This window comes from Catharus ustulatus, chromosome 2, assembly GCF_009819885.2.
Source record: "Catharus ustulatus isolate bCatUst1 chromosome 2, bCatUst1.pri.v2, whole genome shotgun sequence".
In the NCBI taxonomy this organism is placed as follows: Eukaryota; Metazoa; Chordata; class Aves; order Passeriformes; family Turdidae; genus Catharus; species Catharus ustulatus.
The window spans coordinates 106,197,515-106,216,534 of NC_046222.1; the positions used below are offsets into that span (position 1 = coordinate 106,197,515).

General features: G+C 41.3%; 1 long non-coding RNA gene across 1 annotated transcript in view; it reads right to left on the bottom strand.

The window, feature by feature from the left end:
- Positions 1-1,234: 1,234 nt before the first annotated feature.
- The window catches only part of LOC116993213, a 73,804-nt gene continuing 56,018 nt past the window's right edge, over positions 1,235-19,020 (bottom strand). The window contains exon 4 of the long non-coding RNA XR_004417217.1: positions 1,235-3,199. This is a non-coding gene — a long non-coding RNA (uncharacterized LOC116993213). The remainder of the gene's footprint in view (positions 3,200-19,020) is intronic.

The window sequence follows — 19,020 nt, forward strand, 5'->3', positions numbered from 1 at the left end:
AAAAAAAGGTTGGGCTGTGTTCCAGCTGGGGAAGCCAGACCCACAGCCATCACATTATCATGCAGAGTTCTACATACACACATGCATGCAAAAATACACAAACTTTCCCCCTCCTTTTTTGGTGGGGGGAAAGGGGAAGCTAAGGCTAAGAAAGCTTATAGGCCTGGAATTATTGTAATAATAATCTGTAATAGACAATGCTGCTTTCATCCACATCTGTTTGTCTGCTGGTACCAATCAGTCAAGAGAAATGTTTATAGTATTTATAATATTTAAAAGGAACAACTGTTATTTGATTGTATTGGAGGGCAAGCTCATTATGTCATTAACTGCTTATGCTAGTTATATGTTTTGAAGTAATCTGTGGTGCATGAGGCAATATGCCTGAATCCTTGGGAAATAGGCAGAGAGTAAGGACTTGTCAACTCTAAAAAACCTCCTCAGTTTTAAGTAACAAGAGTATCCAACAACCCAACATAATTGAAAATTAAATAGCAAAGTTGAGCCTAATTTAGCTTAATTTGCATGTGGTTTTCTACCTTTCTTTTTCACAAATATACACTGTATATCCCAATCCAGTGCCTGGACTTTAAAAAGGCTGTTGGCAAATTAAAGAAGTTTCAAGGAAGATCCACAAAAATGGTTCCTGAAACTGTGACAGATAAACTCAGTCTATTTATTTTATCATAGAAAAGTTTGCAGATAGATCATTTGAGCAGGTGCACACTTACAGGGAGAGGACTGAGGAAGATGGAGCCCACTTTCCCAAGCCCTGAGTGCTTTGTGGGAGCTCATGCATGCCCAGAAGGACACTGGGCCATTCCACAAACCCTGAACATGGGCAGCTGCTTCCTGGCCCTAGGAAAGAAGCTCTTGGACAGAGGAGCAGCAGGAACTGTGGACTCAGGCTCCATTGTAGCAAAAGCCAGCAGATAGTCTGAAGACGGAAAATTTAAGATCAGAAAGTTTTCCAACACAAGTGGCAACATGCTACTGGGGCAGCATACTTAGAGTCACACTGGATTTTCTATGTTTTTATAATCATAAATCAGGCTCAGTTTCCTTCATTAAAGGTACAAGCATAATTAGATTAAAAAGTGCTTAAATGACAATCTTTGGTCTCTGTGATGCAGAAAGTCAGCACAGAGGGTTGTTCTGATCTGTACAGCCTGTGAGTCTAAAGCATTCCTTCATAACAGCATAGGCAGGCACAGCCAAGACAACATGCAGCATATGACCAGAAAGAAATAATTTATTCTCTGTGATACAGGATGAATAGATTTTCACACCATTCAGATCCATTTTTTTTTAACCATCCACCATATGCCGGGAACTGGAGAGCAGTGCGCAGAGCAAGCCTGCATCTGCTTCCTCCTGCATGCTGTGCATGCTTGTTATAAAAGTCTTCCCTGGAAAGCAGCAGAAGCCATCGCCAGCAGCACTTCCCAGGGTCTGGGTGAACACTCTGCAGGGGATGGACAGTGCTGGCAGCCAGTGTAAATAGGCAAGAAAGAGCTGCAAGACCACGACACAGATGAGGATGCCTAAGCGCCTTCCAGCACAACCATGATGGGGAAAGCTGACACATATGAACATCTTTAAAAATGAGAAGAAAATGTTCATCTTGATAATTCTCCTGTGTGGGAATACTTAAGTGTGAGGATTCACTGTGAGTTGGTTCTGTGTCCACCATCTATTTCTCTCACTGCTTGCAAGCATGTTTTAAGGAGATCCTGCAAGTTGTGCAAAGGTCAGCTTTTATTACAGCGCTATTTACCGTGCAAACTGTATTAAATTGTAGTCTCATAAACAACACTTACAACTCTCACCATTTTTTTTGGCTGGAGTATTTATCCAGCTTTATCCAGGTCTCTGCTCAGGGTCAACTGGAAGCCATCAGACTGTCAGACTGCTTTGTTTATCCACCTTTTAAATTTCTTTAGCTTTTATTTCATGTCATTGGGCCTTACGTCCAACAACTTTCACAGGGTGCTTGCAGTGAAAATTGACACATTTGTACATATCATAGTTTTTTAAAATAATGATGGCATAATTACTGTGTTTATAAACATTAGCTTACTTGTAAAAGTACTTCAAATTTTACCAAGAACCTGCTACCTCACTAGTATTTTTTTATAAAGCAATGATGGTATTACTACAGCATCAGCAAAAGAACTGACATTCATAGCATTCACACTTAGTTCAGGTGACTAATTCTAAACTATAAATACTTCAAGATCAATTTGTCACAGACTTACAAGCACCTTGTCTCTGATGCTACAGCCTATTTCCCTTGGCACTTCCAAAACATCAGTGAATGGGAAACTCATCACCCAATAAACTCGGTAATGATTCTTCTGCTTACTACTTAAATGCATTAGTATTGCCACACAATAGATAGGATTAGGTCACCAAGTTTGCTTTCTGTGTCTGGCATTGCATGTATGACAGGGTTTCTTTTCTAAACAAAAGGCTGTTTGTCAGTGTTACTTTTGCTCTAACGCATGTAAAGCCGACTGCATAAACAGAGCAGTATTTCTGTAACCACCTCACTGCTCTGTGCTGCTCTGAAGCTCAGAGGAGATGGACTTCTCTCACCTCCTAGGCTGCATCTACTGAGACAGCAATTCAAGCTGGAAAGCACAGCCTGGCTTGCTACTTATCATCCAAAAAGTCTTTGAGGAGAGTATATAATATTATTATTGCTCAGCTAAGTTTCTGGGCACCAAGACAGCCAGATGGTTAATTCCAATATGTTTTGTTGTTTTTTTTTTTTAAAGGAGGAGCAGAGGGGAGGGAAGTCCTCTGGCACGAGGTTCTGGCACAGCAGGCTGAGCCCCAGCACAGCAGTTGGGATTGTTGACCCAGTGAATGTGCCCAAAGATCCTTTTCAGCCACACAAAACAGTTCAGTTTTGCCATTAGCATATCAGAGGTGGAGCGGTGGTGGGAAATGGCACGGGCAACAAAGCTGGGAGCTCAGAGCCTTTGTCTGGCTGCAGCTTAGGGATGCAGGAAAAAAAATTATAATTGGCCATTGGCCGTGCAGTGACAGACAGATGTTGACATTTTTCTCCCTTGGCTGATCAAACCCCACCCTCGTCCCAAGGTCTGGAGGAATGCTGCTGGCTGCCCCATTCAGGCAGGCAGCTTTCTGCCCACTCTGCAGAGTGACAGGGACTGCATTAGCACAGTATAACCTGCAAAGAGAAAATTGAGAGGGTGAGAGAAATTGCCTCTGATTTGTTCATTTGATTTTTTAAATTTTTGTCATACTCTAAATCAGATCTAAAATAAGGTTTTAATTCCAATTCAAAAGCACAGGTGGCGTACATCAGTTAAATGCTACATCCTAGATCACCTTTGAACCCCATGCAATATCTATGGGAAGAGGCCAACCTGCCTTAGACAGCCTTCCTTTGCTTCCTTGGCAGAAAGAGATGTTTTGGCACCCCAAAAACTGCTCAGAGAGTTCCCACTCCCATATACTAAAAAAATCCCAGAGGAACAGGTTCAGGCTGGGATCTGTAAGTGTGCCCTGATGCTTCCAGCTCCACGCATCTTCCCTCCTCCTGGCAGCAGCCATGAGAGCAGCACTGGTTCTGCTTCCTCCTGTCCTGACCAACTCTGGGACAGGAAGGATGCCAGATCTGAAAGAGGTGACATTTCTCTGACACAGCGATAAAGTCAGCCTGTATGCTCAAAGGACAATTCTGCATCTTTTCCATTTGTTGTCCAAATCACAGATCAATCCCTGGAGGCAGAGCATCTTCCAGTTCACTGCCCATCAGACTTTCCCTAGAGCCAAGCAATACTTTTTTTTCTGACATAGAGCTTATTTGCACCGAATATCTCATCTATCACTTTTTGAATATCACATCACTTTTCTGTATGAAGAAAGTCTACCCACCTCCATGGCTGTTATTCTGAAAATGTTTCTCTATGCAATGGCCCTTGCTTCTGCAGCAGCAGTGAGGCAACATCTAAGGACAGCCTGTAGTCATGAACACTGCCTGAGAAACCTCTGGGAATGCCTGGCAGTGTTGCAGAGACAAGCCCAGATCGTCAGAGGTAATACCAATACTTGCCCAGCCCCAAATCACTCACAGTGCCCTAACGGCCCCAGCAGGGAGGAGTGAAGATGCCAGTGTCCATGGCAAAGAGTGGCCATGTGTGTACTGCTAAAATGGAGCAATTTCCCCTGCACTCATCACCCTTCTACTCTCCTTCATCAAATGAGCTTCACACGGGCTCGGCTTTCACCCAGCTTTTAGCTTTTTCCAGTGACAAATCATGATTTCATAAGGTTTTGTTTCTGCTTTGAAAGGCCATCATGAAGCCTGTACCTAAAGCATCTGTTTAGAAAATTCACATGAGGGCAATGAGTCTATTAAATGCTGTCTAGATGCAGGCTAGAGCAGAGACTGTCAAGTCTGCATTTCAAAGCGACAGCTGAGCTTGGAGTTTAATGCTGTCATATTTTGCTTCTTATGAGATCAAGGACCCTGTCCTCAGCCAGTCCAATGAGGAGGATGATCATGCTGGGCATGTCTCCTTATGAGTGGAAAAAACCTGGCCCACCCCCTGCAGGAAAGGCCCTTTACACCATTCTGTACTTCAAAGCCAATTGACTCACCCAGCCTGGACAAAGAACCACAGAGAGTTAAAGCTCTTGCTAACTCTTGCCTCAGGCCAGGTTGAGCTGCTTCAGAGGCAAGAATGCTTAAGTGACCCCAAACACCCAGGGGTAGGAGGATCAGACCTGTCAGCACACAGTTCAGCTCCTAGCTCAGCAGCTGCTGAGCTGGCTACCCTCTTGGGAGGGTCTTGAGATTCAGGGTTGGGGTCCAAACCTACATATAGCTTCAAAGATATGTACACAGTTGTTAAGCCCTTTGTTTGTTTACATATATAATGCACTAAGCGAATATAAAACTAGATTTCAATATGTTTGATAAATTATTTATGGCAAATCCATTGAAAATTCATGTAGTTCCTAGCAATTAACCTAGCCAAAGTGCAGTGGATATGAAGAGTCATCATTCTTCTGCCTTGTCCCAAAGGAAACACACAACCATTGAGCATAGATCTTAAATGCACATATCTTTACATGTACATCTACAGTCACAGCTTGGAAATGAGTTTTTATTTGCTTCAGATGTGCAGGTTCTCAGAGTAGATTATTCTGCTTTATGCTTGGTTTGCCCTTTTATTAGGACTGTGCAATGTGAACATTTCTCCATGGAGGCATTACTGTGTGGTAGTTGTTCAGCTCTTTCCACATCAGAATACATGCTCTGTGGCCAAAAGGCTCTTTCTCATCCCATCCAAACCCTGGGCTGGATCAGACTTAATGCTTCTTATCCCATAATAATGGCTAAAATATGTCTTGCTCTACTCTGTAGTGAGGATTAGTAGACCCTCAGCCTGAGTCACCCATTACTAGAGGCTCATAGCAGTTACATGGGTGCAAATTTGGCCTTGCAGAACTCTGACTGTGGAGAAAAGGAATGGGAAGGAAACAGCAGTTTGACTCAAACACCACAGAGTAATATTCAGACTCAGAAAGGAGTGTGAAGCTTGAAAGTTAACCTGATTTTCAATGGTTATTTAAATCAGAACTACTTTTCAGCTGTGATGGAGCTGGTTATAATGATGAAAACACAATCCCCTTCACCACTGCTGACAACACTCAATTTTCCATTTACAGTCCTAGAGTTCAGTCTAGGTTATGCTCTGTGTTGGGATGGGAGTATTTTTATTTACACAGTTTGTAGATCTGGCCTTAAGTTATTGTACTTAGAAAAGTAATGTAAACAAGATGTAAAAATTTCAACCAATAACCTTTAGGATCCAGCAATTTCAAAGTGAATCATACAATTCAAATTAGCAATTATGGTGGGGTGACACCTAAATGTAAGTTTTGCTAGATATTTACAGCTGCCTTCTGTTCACATTTCTAAGCTAAATTTACAGTCAAGCAATCCAAACTCCCCTATACAGACTCAGACACCGCACTTGTTTTTTTCACTAAATAGGTGTAAACAAGTCTGAGAATCTGGACAAAAAGATGGTAAGAAAAACTTTAAAAAAGATCTTGCAACTGCTGAAATTAACACACCTTCATTTTACACCTATAGTCATGCAGGGAAAATCCCTTGCTAATAAAAAATGCTTGCTCTTCCTATTTTCATGTTAAGGTTGTGTTATGACCTTATATTCTTTGCATAGGTCACCTTATTGCAAATGAAATAAAAATAATACTTTCTAGTGAGGGCAACAGAAACATTAATAGCTGAGTTGATTTGAATTCAGGTGAAGGAAGGACATGGCTGGTTTTTAAATAAGCAGCTGCTAAACAAACCCCCACATCAGATCCTGTGTTTGTAGAAATCTCTTGATACTTGCTAAGAGGGAGTCTTGAAGATCATTTGAAGTGTGGCTGGTTTTCCAGGGCTCACCTCAGTCATGCAGGACTCCTCTGCAGCTGCTGTGTGCACACCCAGACCTGCCCTCCTGTGGTCTCCTCACCACTGGTATTACAGAATCTCCTGCTTGTGGGGAAGGGCCTGGGGGAGGGTCTCTCTGTGGAACTTTTTATAGGACTGGTCTTGGCAAGCCCTCCAGCAAATGTCAGATTTTGGCAGAGAGTTTGACTGTCTGTCCATCCATCTCACCCTTCAGCAGATAATTTTGGATTTCAAGCACAGTTGTCAGGAGCCAGGATGAAAATGTACAGAGGTGTTCCTTTTTAAGATGGCCATCTCAATATGCATTTTTCAAGCATGAAAGTTTATTTTCAGTACAGGATGTGATCTATTGCTTTAAAAGCCTCGCTTGATCAACCCCCCTCATTTTCCTTGTTCATGGATATGCAGCACAGGGAGTTGAAATACCTTAACAAACAGCACTGGAGGGTAGAGAGGCAGTGAGTACATCAGCAGGGGAGAGAACACGTTATACTTGATAATCAATGCCCAAAGGCTGGTAGAAGACAGCTAAATTATCACACATGAAATTCCCATCTCCCTGGAGATGAGTTTTTCTGCTGAGGAGGTAGGAATGGAACAGTCACACTTTGAAGCATTTCAGATACATTTTGCATCCAATCCAACGGTCAGTATTTCTCTTAGGGGTTCCTGCTTTACAGATATCAGCCCTGATCTGAACCACAGTCGCGACCAGAGATGGTGACCAGTTTTCTTATCGTGTCTGAGCAGCATTTTTCCCTTCCCACTTCCCATCATCTTTACATATATCTGTGACAAAGATTTTAAAAACCTTAATGTTGAACTGTAGAAACCACAGTCTTCTGGAAAAAGAAATCCCTGCCAGCATAACTGTATTATTCCCTTTTTGGCCAAACGGTTGAGGAAGTGAGAGCTTGCTTTCATTCTGCAGATGCCTTGACGAGGACAGGATGACACATAAACCTTGCTCTAGCTCCATTCTGAGATCCCACGCAAGCAGAAAGCTGTCTCAAACGATTGGTGAAGCAAAGAGCACATCCAGATTCACTCGTCTTCATGGCAGCATCTGCTAGAAAATACATGCAGAGCTGAACCTCAGACATGAAAAAATATTTTTAAAAGTTTGCGGACAAATGCCATACGTTCCTTAATGGCATTTGTCTGTTAGTAACTCCTGGAATAAAAAATGTTTTCATTCCCAGTTTCAGCATTTTCTTCCTCCCCTTTGAGTCAACAGGAACTGAACCTATAAGTCAAAATAGCCTTCTATCTGCAAACAGACTGAGTCAGTGCCATGGTTTAAAGAGATAGGGGAATGCTGGTGACTGCTTTGAGGCAAGAGATGGAATTTCTGTCAAAAATGGGTTGAAGGGTCACAAAACAAAACTTCAAAGCTCATCTGCACTTAAAGAAAATACTACTGCTCTTTGAATCAACTAGGCTGCTTCCACAGCCAATACTGCTGTGACAACCTTTGTCTTTAAAGAAGTAAAATGCTTTATCACTTCACAAACTCTTGCACATCACTATTGCAGGAACAAAATTAATGCATAATATTCTGCCTTGGTGGTTTGTACTATTAACTCCCTCTCCATTAAAAGATAGCTGCTTTCAAACAAACCTGCCTCCTGCCACATGGGTATCTATGTTTGAACCTGCTGTGGATTTGGGAAATGCATTTACACACGTGCATTGCAGTGTCATCTGTGCCTGTGCATAGCAGTGCTTGTGACATGCAACAGAGGGACTTTGCCAACACCCAAAGCACAGCTCTTCAGAGAGAGGTGAATTTTGACACAATCCAACAGACTGTGGAGTCAGTCGGTGTCTTGCTTGTTCCACTGTGTAAAATGGCCCAGAGGAGCTGTGCCAGAGGCAGCAGCCCATGCTGGGACAGTGCTTATGGGATCGGTGTCAGAGGCTCTTGGCAGCCAGCACAGCCATGCCTGGGGCTGGCCTCACAGAAATTACAGTAATTTAATGACCATAAGGCACACCGGACTATAAGGCGCACTTCCGGGTTCGAGGGAAAATTTGAGTCAAAAGGGTGCGCCTTATAGTCGTGAAATTACTGTACATTTCTATGGCCTCAGCTTGCTGCAGAAAACAGGCTAGTTAGGTCAACCTTAAAAATGAGGTGGGACTTAGCAGTGAAAGGTGTATCTATTGCACAATAAGAATATTCAAAGAAGCAGTTTGGAATTTGGTCTAAAATGATGGTTTTTTCTCCACTTTACATATTTTCTTTTATTTACTCCCAGACAAACCACTCTGAAAAGCCAGTCACCCCTAAAAAATTAAATAATGAAAAAACATGAGAGATCAAGTCCATTTGGGGTCAGAAGAAATGAGGGCCACACTGAGTAAACTTGGGGCAGTCAGTGCCAACTAGGATTACTCTGATTCTGACTCTTCATGCCTTGCTCTGCTCACTGAGCAGACCAGAAAAACAGTGTCGGTCCATCCCAAAAGCCCCAGCTGATCTCACAGATCAAGAGTAAAAAACCAGCCAGGAGACTGAGCCCTCTGCCCCCTGCCTGGACAGCAGTGTGGCAGCACTCCTGTACCTCTGAGTGAAGGGGATGGGAAGATCAGGCAATCCCTTTTTAGCCAGGTGGGAAAGATTCTGGAAGAGCTCCCCATTGCCTTCCTGTTCATAACCATACTCCAGAACTGTATTCTGCTTTCCTCAGAAGCACAGCCCTCTTCTAATCAATCTAATTTTATCAGTACCAAAAGAACTCACAGCTGGTTTAGATCTAAGGACTTCATGTTGTGTTTAGAAGTCAGACAAGACACTCAGCAAAAAAAACCCAAACCAAACCCCAAACAAAACAAAAAAGTGGGGAGAAGAGGCATCCAGAAGCAGCAGAAATGTTTAGGATGCCTTTTTGATGAACAGACTGCAGCCTGGAAAGGCTTCAAAGAACTGCCCAAGGGTTGAGGCAATCCCTCTGTCTGCATAAATAATGTCACCTTATACTGCAAAAAGAAACCTCAACCCTTTTGATATTATTAAAAAAAAAAGTCCAGATACCACTTTAAAAAGAAACTTCCAGGATGGAAGCATTTTAGGTGCTCCATGTTGATTAACAAACTGCACTTTGGGTCATCAAATATATTAGAAATTTAAAATTTGACATTTTTTCATTATTTATTGTATTTACTTTTCTTCGGTGCCATGAGGTTAGGCAATTAAACAAAATAGTTTATCATGGGATTTCAGTCAGTTTTCCTCTCAGGTTCTCATGCATTATTTTGAAGTCCTTAGCTTGTAAACACTGCAGGGTAATATTTATTTGTTTAAAAGTGCTTTCACAAAACCCTGGAATGCTTTGTTAACCTTAAATCTTTTACGAACAAACAACCATCCTCAGACTATATAGTTTTCTGTATATATTATGGTTTAATCCTGTACTTTAAAGTGATTTTATATAAAGTCATATGATCCTTCAAATGCTTTCACTATTTTTTTTCCTGCTAACCAACACAGAGAGGTCACATCTCTTCCTTTGCAGTCACTTTTTCATAGAATCCACTTCCCTCTTCCCATTTATTTTTAATACTAGTGGTTTCATCCACAGGAATATATTTGCTATAGAAACAAACCTCTCCACTGTTGTTAACCAGAAATGGCTCTGAAAGCCAAGTTGTGGCGGAAGAGTTTCCTGTCAGAAAATAGGTACAACTTTAGCAGCAACCACTACTGCACACTGGCTTTGATGTGTTTCAGTTTTGTTTGCTTATTTTATCTTTTCTTCATCTTTATTTATTCCATCAGAGTGCCCAGCTGTCTGAGAGAGCAGCAGGGTTATGTCCATGAGGGCTGCCACCACGGCTGGGCTTTTATCTGTAGGTGCTTTTATCTTGCTCTACGGTCAATCCCTCGTGACTTTGTCAGCTTGCAGGTAGATAGATATCTTCTGGGCAGATCCTTTGTGCCCTAACATATCCTTGTCCACTGCTGCTGGCTTCTCCTAACACCAGGAAGTTTTGGGAGCAACATTATGAAGGGATTTGGCAGGTCAAACTGCTCCAGGGAAGGTGCTGCTGCTGTGCAAGGACGAGGGCCAAAGGCTGCAGCAGTGTCAGCGCGTGGGTGTTTGGGTGTTGCCGCGATGTTTTGGTGAAGCAGACACGTGCTCTCTGCCTTTCAGTGTTCTGTTGGAAAGATGATTGATTTCCTCCTGAAACTGCCCTAATGCAAAGTGGTGGATACCTGAGAAAGCCTCTCTCATAAACTGCGCTTGGGTCACGGAGGATGGGAGTAAAACCTGATTTTTGCCCCGCAGAGAGAAGGCTCTTACAGTCTGGCTTTGTTCTGGACTGAACGAGAGGAGCAGAGCACATGTGGTCTTCATTAGTGACGCTCCTTTGAAATGCCTCCAAGTCCTTGGGTTGTAACTTTAGCACACAAAGGGATGGGGGAGTGAGGAAGGGAGAAGGGAATGAGGGAAGAATGAGGCTGCTGGAGTTATCCCTCTGAAATCCATACTTGGACACACTTTCTGGTTTTTTCCTTCCTCCCTCCTTTCTTTTTTGTTCTTTTCTCTTTCTCCTCCCACAGGCACAGGATTTTTTTTTAACCTTCTGAACTGTGAAAATATATATTTTTTTTAAATGCCACTGCTTTTCTGTCAAAGCAAAACCAAGATGAATAATCTTTTCTAAATTATAAGCACTAAATGACGGAGCAAAACAGTTATCATTTCATTGCTCTTTATCCATATGTGCCTGTATATAGGCTGTTGTGGTCACATGAAGTCTGTGAGCTGCAGCAGGCTGGAGTTTAAAAAATGCTTTTGAAGGAGTGGTTAGAGAGCATGCAGGAGAGTGGGGACTGATCTGGGAAGCTGAAGTAATTGGTGTTGATCTCTGCTCATTAGGAGCCATGTCACAGAGCTGCAGCCTGATCAACATGCCTGCCCTCCAACTGCATGGTGCTTCTTCGTGTTTTAAAACTGAACATCTCTACTCCTTCCCAGGAGCAATGAAGAATGAAGTTTAGAAACAGCCATACTAACTGCATATGTTAATTTTCCCTTATTTTGCCCATCTATTAATTACATTTGAATTTCAACCCTCTTAAATTCACAGCTACATGTACATGGTTTTCCATAGTAGAAATCAGTAAGAAACTGTTGAAAACTAAAGAATAATCAGTTAGAAACTGATGAAAACTGAAGAATATTAGCAGAAGAATAACCAACAGCAAACACAAAGTGTCTCAAACCCAAGGGCAATTGAGATTCCACCCTGCAGCCTGAGGGAAATGGGAATATTTCACGGCACTGAGGAAATAACATCCACATTTCTGGTACTGACAGGCTGCTGAAGTATCCTTTTAATTCCTGAGTGAGTTTGGGAACATTGATGTCTTCAACTGGCCAGATGTAAAGCATGAAACTCTCTCACACACACATCCACCCACTTTTCCATTTGTGCTCCCTTCCCCAGGGAGTCTGAATTTCCCAGGTAATGGACATTCATGTGAGAAGTACAACAGCTCTATCACACAGGCTGAAATAAAAAGGTGCTGACATGGGAAAGGCTCAATTGCCTACATGCAGGAAGGCAACAGCCCAGGCCTGCATCAGAAACAGCTGCACCTTCATGGCAGGGCTAGAGGAGTCTAAAGGAAAAGCTTCTCTCTGAGGTTTTAACTGTTGAAACAAATATTTTTGCCCAACTGCAAACCACGGTTGATCCTCACAGGACTGTGTGCTCAGAGCTGTGGGTAGCTGTTGTAAGCAGAGGGGTTGGTGCCAGGGCTTCTCCACACACTCAGCTTCAGAAGGTATTTTGCCTTTAGTCCTTTTCGTCTTTTTCCTTTCCACTGATGCTGTAACACCCAGTGATGCACCAAGGGTCCTGTAATAGCTCTGTTACCAAAAGCACAGTCCAAACACTGTTTAACAAACGAGGCTTGTACGACAGAATGGGTGCTATACATAGCTATGAGCAACTATACTTAACTGGAAAATGCTTCTCTCCTTGCCTACATAAGGATTTGCCATTCAGCATCCATATGAGGCTGTATCATTCAAGAACATCATCCAGCTTAGCATATAAAAATGCTGGGGCCTTGGGCTAAATTGTGGTGTCAAAGGGGATTGTTGGCAAATGCTGCTTTGGCCCAGATGTATTTCCCTAGCACTGTGTACAGACCTGGCCTGCCCACTGCTCTCTCCTGGGCACAGGGCAGAGGGGCTCCAGCATTAAGGCACAACTGATCAGGTTCTTCATCATCCTCCACAGCACATCTTGCTGACTGCAAAACAATCTTGGGAAATGTTAGAAAGTGCCAATGGGGTGCAGGAGGGAATGGTACAACCTATTTCATTCCCACAATATATTAATCCAGAAAAAAGAATACTTTTCCATCATTAAGCATATGTACCCACAGGCTAGGCATTAGGATGTGGGAGTTGCCTCCTTTTATTCCTCTTTCTGTATATGGTAATAAAATGAAGGAAGGTATTATTGTCCCTGTGACCCACCAACTGTTTTCTATAGACTGAAATACTGAAAACCTCCTAACATTCAGGTGGGCAGATAAGGTAAAAAAAAAAAAAAAAAAAAGAAAAAGAAAAAGAAAAAAAAGCTTAGAAGAACGGGTGTGGTGTTTTGAAGCATGATTCTGACTAAGTACATATTTTAGGAAACCAGCGCACGAACAGCCTCACTCTAATCTCCCAGCAAGTTTACAGCCAGGCAGCTCTCCCAGTTCATAACCAGATCAGAATCCAGCTCAAGACAGTAATTTTTATACTGCTTGGCATTCTAGTAATGACTACAAAAAGGGAACTTAACCCTTTTGTCCCTATACTTTTACAGACATCTTTGCTGAGTAACTGTTGCAACCCATTCTTAGCCCTTCCTAAAAGCTTGGGCTCACTTCTGCTCCTGTAGCTCTTTAAACACTCATTTGTGTCAGAAAAACAGCTTTGAACAATACAGAGCTCTATTGCTTGCTTCTTATCTCACCTTGCCCAGTCTAATCCTGTTACAATGGTATTTGCTTTAATATTCACAGTCTTGATTAATGCCACAGTAAATAAGATAAAATCAGATATAGCCCATGTTGTTCTATGAGAAGACATACAATATAGTTGAAGACAACCAATTAAAATCTTACATTCAAGTACAGAACTATAATTTTTTTTATTCTAAGAAGTCAAAAAGGTTGGCCTAGGTAAATGCCAATTGCCAAATGGACAAAATGGATTAGTATCAATACACACATGAAAGTCAACAAACAGATTAATACAAGCTCAACATATATGATGCTATTTTATTTCTGACCAGGTCACTAATAGCCACAGATACAATTCCATGTTCATTTTGGAGATGTCTTCACAGACCATACAGGTATTCCTTACTCCTTAGTGCCACATAAAACAGTGCTGCACTCCCACTGCACAGTGAGAGCTTCTGCTGTCCAAGTGACCCACTTCCTAATGCACACGTGTGCCTATAAAACCCCTGGGTGTTTTCCAAGAGCCTCCTGATGTAAGACAATCAGCTTTGGTGAGCAAGGGCTTAAAATGTTTAAGATTCAGAGGTTATAAAGTAGTTCAGCATTTCAGTCTCTCCTTGAGAGTAAAGCGGCAAACCACTCTTGATTCCTGTTCATTCCTGTTGTATGCAAAATAAACTAATCAAAATGAAAAATGTATATTAAAAAAGGCTATAATAGCTAGACCTTAAAAGCTAAATAATATAAAATTGTTACAAAGATTCACAAAGTAAATCTGCCAGTGTTATTGCAAATTGGGCTGATTACCAGACAGCTTTTTTTCTCCTTCTACTTTGGATTGTATCTGTAGTGTGCAGAGATACACTTTAGATTAGCATACACTGAGTGATGAATCACATTATATTTCATAAGAGCACATATTTTTTGAAATATGTCCATGTTCTGTTTGTATCAGAATATCGATGGTGTAATTTCTTCTCTGCATTATTTTGAATATTTCTGTTGTGCACAGAGACTAGAAATTGCAGATGCAGGCAGAGATTATTTTTTCTAAGTTAAACAAGCATTTTCCATCAGTTCAACATCTGGTTTCAGGTTTCAAGTTTAAACTTATGTTATCCATATGTTTGCCCACGCTTCACAATAGAGACTTTCTGTAAACAATATAAATTTCTTTCATAAATGCTCTGATCTAAATTTTTGTGTAATGTGATCACTGTTTTCACATGTCAAATGGAAGGTACATCATTTTCAGAAAGTAAAGGCTTAGCATGTTCCAAAACTTCAGCAACTGATCAGGTCTCAAGTGGGAAATCTGAATACTGTTAAGTGCTTTACAAAAATTTTGTCTCTCTATAATGGAACTGGTCATAATGGACACAAAAAATTGTTACTTTCTGCAGGAATTTTGGAATCACTTATTTTTACTACACAGTTCATGATATGCCTAACATATATCTAGTGTTTATTAACCTGGAAAAAAAATACATTTTTTATTAAGCATTTTGAGACCTACTTATAGAAAGACTGCTACAAAAGAGCCTGGAATTAATAACAATAAGCCACAATACCAAATAATCATTCAGATCTTACCATCCCAACAATGAACAGAGGAATAGCACACCTAATTCATTCATTGTTTTTTATATTTCCATTGTATTACCCATACTGACTTTTCCTCCATGATAAAACAATCTCAGTCTTTCCAGTGTCTTTTAATTTAGGCTGTAAATGTTCTTCTGTTCTGCCTCTGCACCTTTCTTCCTTTTCCTCTTCTGCAGAGTACTTTCTGCCCCAGGACCAAGCCACTGCTAAGTCCACGGCTCCACAATATTGTCCTATCCAGATTTCAGCTCCCCAGATTGTTCTACTGAATTTATACAGCTTTAAAGGCCTAGCTTTTTAACATGCCACTGCATGACAAATTGGAGCAAGCCTCCAGAGAAGGAAATGTCAATGTACAAAGATGTGATTGGAGGTGTGGAAGGGCTGGGGACATGGAGGCACCTCTCCTCCTCTCTGCATCTGTGAGGGAGACACTAGATGAACACACATATAGCAAAGCCCTTATAGCTACTCCCACAGCTGCATCCCAGGAAAACACACCAAATGTATGGAAGCATAGACTGCAGAAGCTGATGCTGAAGGTGAGAACTTTTGCTATGGTCTTGGGCTTGGTTTTTACTGACAATAAAAGGGACCTTTCATACCCCAAGCCTGTCCCTTGGACAGGGTCAGCAGAATGCCAAGGTTTTGCATGGCAGAGCTGAAAGGGAATAGAGATATTGGGAGAGGGAGCAAACATGAACATGATGAGGCACTGCACTGTTTGCCTTTACAATGGACAGTAAGTGGGGAGTATTCATATGCACACACTAACAGGCTATTTTCTAATAGCACTCAGAAATCAACCTTCCATTTTCCTGCTTTAAATTCTCCTTGAGTGTGGGAAACAATAGCTGTCTCCTGCTTGTAAGTTTGTTAACCCAAAGATTGCTAACCTCTAGATCTCCAAGGGCAATTAAAAATACAAGCCCTGCAGGATTGACTGGAGCATGAGAATTTAAGGATCCCATATCTGTGATAAAAATCTACTTCTTTAAAAGATGTTTATAGTGCTTGATTTTATAGAAGACAGCAGGAGTAAAAGAGAACAAGACTTTCTCTTTCCTGGCTGTGCCAAGGGTCTTTCACAGTCAGTGCTCTGTCCAAAAGCTTCCTGCATCTTCCTCTAGGTGATAGTGCCAAGCCATGTTTTCTAAGCTCAGTGGTGCTGCCTTCTCTTTCTAGCACTCTTGCTGCTTCATCTTCTTTCATTCCTTTCCATTACGCATGAATCATCATTAAACAACAGCATGTGCTGTAGAGGTGTCATTGCTTTGGACTGTGTTCTTGGGCTGGGGCAGAGAGCACTCTGGTTTCTACTGTCTAGTTCACAATGTCTTTATAAGCTGTTTGTTTGCACCATTTTAAAGGACAAGGGTTGCACCTGTCCATTTTCATTTTCCCTGAGGTTCAATGTACACCAGCAAACAGAATCTTGAAACACCTTCCTGGGTTTTGACATCCCTGGATAAGCAAGTGGAATGTCAGGCTGCTTTCCTCTGCTACCTGTACTGCAAATAGTGTTTATTCTGCTAACAAGCTGCAAAGTGCTATGTTGTCAGAATTGGAAGATCAAAAAGTAGAGGAAGGGCATTTTGGCCTTCTCAAGATGCTGCTCACATCTGCAGGATGGTTCTATTGAACTACATTTTGTCTCTCCTCTAATTACTCTTCTGTGCTGTGTTGCAAAGCAACAAATGAGACATTGCTCCATTGCTGGTCACATTTTATTTGACTGGTTATTGCCATGTGGCATCATAAAAAAAAGAAATATAAAAAACCTAGAATCTACATTGGATATATTCATTATATTTAATGAAAAATTTTGCTGTGGATGTTCCAGAAACTCCAGTTTTGTAACAACAACTGCACATAAAGATCCTTCCCCTATGTAAGCAACAGTAATTTTTATTTACATAGTGTACCTTGGAGGAAAATATTTCCTTCTTTTCCATTTCTCTCTCTCTTTCATTAAAGACTACTGAAGACAAAAAGGCTAAAATGTTTGAAAGGGATTTGTGTCAGTCTCCTTTTAATAAACAGTGCAGGCTCCTTTGTGGTAAGACAATTTCAATTATGCAGAAGTCAAATTTCAGTAAAGTCTGAGCTCTTCTATGTGAGGTAATGGTGCAACTTTTCAGGCAGTGATTTTCTGATCCCTGAAACCTGTATTTGGATAGGTAACTCAAAATAAAAGGTCTTCACAAGTATTGATGGCTGGTTCTGCAGCAGTATGTTCAGAAGCCATATATATTCCTTTCCCTGAAAATCTAGCAAACGTCACGGCAGAAATGCTTATGCAAGTTTCAAACTGCAAACAAATGCTCTCCATATTGGCAGAACACAGATTCTACATTTGGAATTGATAGCATGCACACAAGAAACATGAGTCCAGATATTATGGCTATGCAGTGAGAGGATGAGAAATGTAACATGAACCTCCACACCCAGTCAAATCAGCTTTGAACTGGACTGCATGGTGGAAACAGAATACTTGAAATTCTTTGATGAAGAAATTTTGGGGAGGGGAAAGGAAAAAATCTGCAATCAGGAGTAAACAGATTTAATATAAATAAAGATTAATATGGTGATGTGAAGTTTGTAAGATCAGCTGAATAAAAACCATGATTCTAAAATGCTCTCCTTCGCATTTTAATTATTATTGGTTTAATACCAAACAGAAATGAAAGACAGTGATTTACTATAACTTACAGAGAAATAATGTAGACTGTGTTCAAATTTACTCCAAAATACAGAGTATATATCTTGTCAAAGGCTCAGTGTTTGTGATAGATACTCCAGAGCGAGAGGCTCAGCACAAATTTAGAAGTGCTGAAAACTTCCAAGCATTTTCAGTGTGATTCTGAGCCCTGGCAGCCCAAGTCTATGACAATCAGCAATTTTGTGAGTGCTTTTATGAAAACACTTTGCCATTCATATGAGAATTGAAATTGAAACTTTCTGTTTTAAAGGTTCTTTCAACCCAAGTGATAAAATCCCATTAGAAAAAAAATTAAAAAGCCGGTACAGAAAATCTGAGTTATTAAGACTTGTAGGGTGCTGATTCAGGATTGTGGGACATTTTCACAATTAAAAATCTGTTGCCCTGATGCAATGCAGAGAAGATAGAAAGTAGCCAAGACTGCAGTAGCCAAGAAATTCCCAGCTCCAAAACACACCCTGGCTATATTTCATCCATTCTTGCACCCAAGAGTTAGAGGCAACAGTGATTCTGCTTACAGGACAGCTAAAAATTGGCAGCAATAGCTGGAACATGTAAGAGAAGGGGCTGCCAGAGTCATCCATGGTGCCAGCAGCCTCACAGAAAATGTGCCTGGGTCGGAGGTGTCCTGTTGAACTAGTACAGCAAGACTGTTCCCAGAGCTGCCAGAGCCCAATCCTTGTGGCCAGTGAATGGAAGAAGAGAGAGCAAATTATAGACAAAACCAAAAGAAGTGGGAAAGACCTGAAATGTGTTTTGTGTGCCATCATAACCAATAACAAATGGACAGCACAGACTTCATTATATGCAACCTCACAAAAGGTTGTACATAAAGAGACAAAGTCAAAAAAGTACCCATATTGGTCCCCATATTTGGAAGCAGCTCAAAAGAAATAAATGCAGGAAGTCTATTCAGGCAAGGGACAGTCCTCCTCCCTTGGTTTCCACTTGCAGAGAAACCTGCAGTGGTCTGGTACGAACTGAGCATCCTAATCCTTCTCTGCAAAACCAAAACATTATCTTAGCTGTGCAGTGTATCTAATCACCCTGAGATAGTAAACACACCCTCCCTCCAAATTACCTCCCTTTTTTCTCTTCCTCTCCCACATTTGCAGCCACATGGTCCCACCATGTTTTCATACCAGCTTTGGGGCTCCCTGGATCTTCCATAACCCAGTCCAGTTCATTAGCACAGAAAAAACTTGCCCAGGTGGTTATGTTGGAAGGAAAGAAGGAACTGAAGAG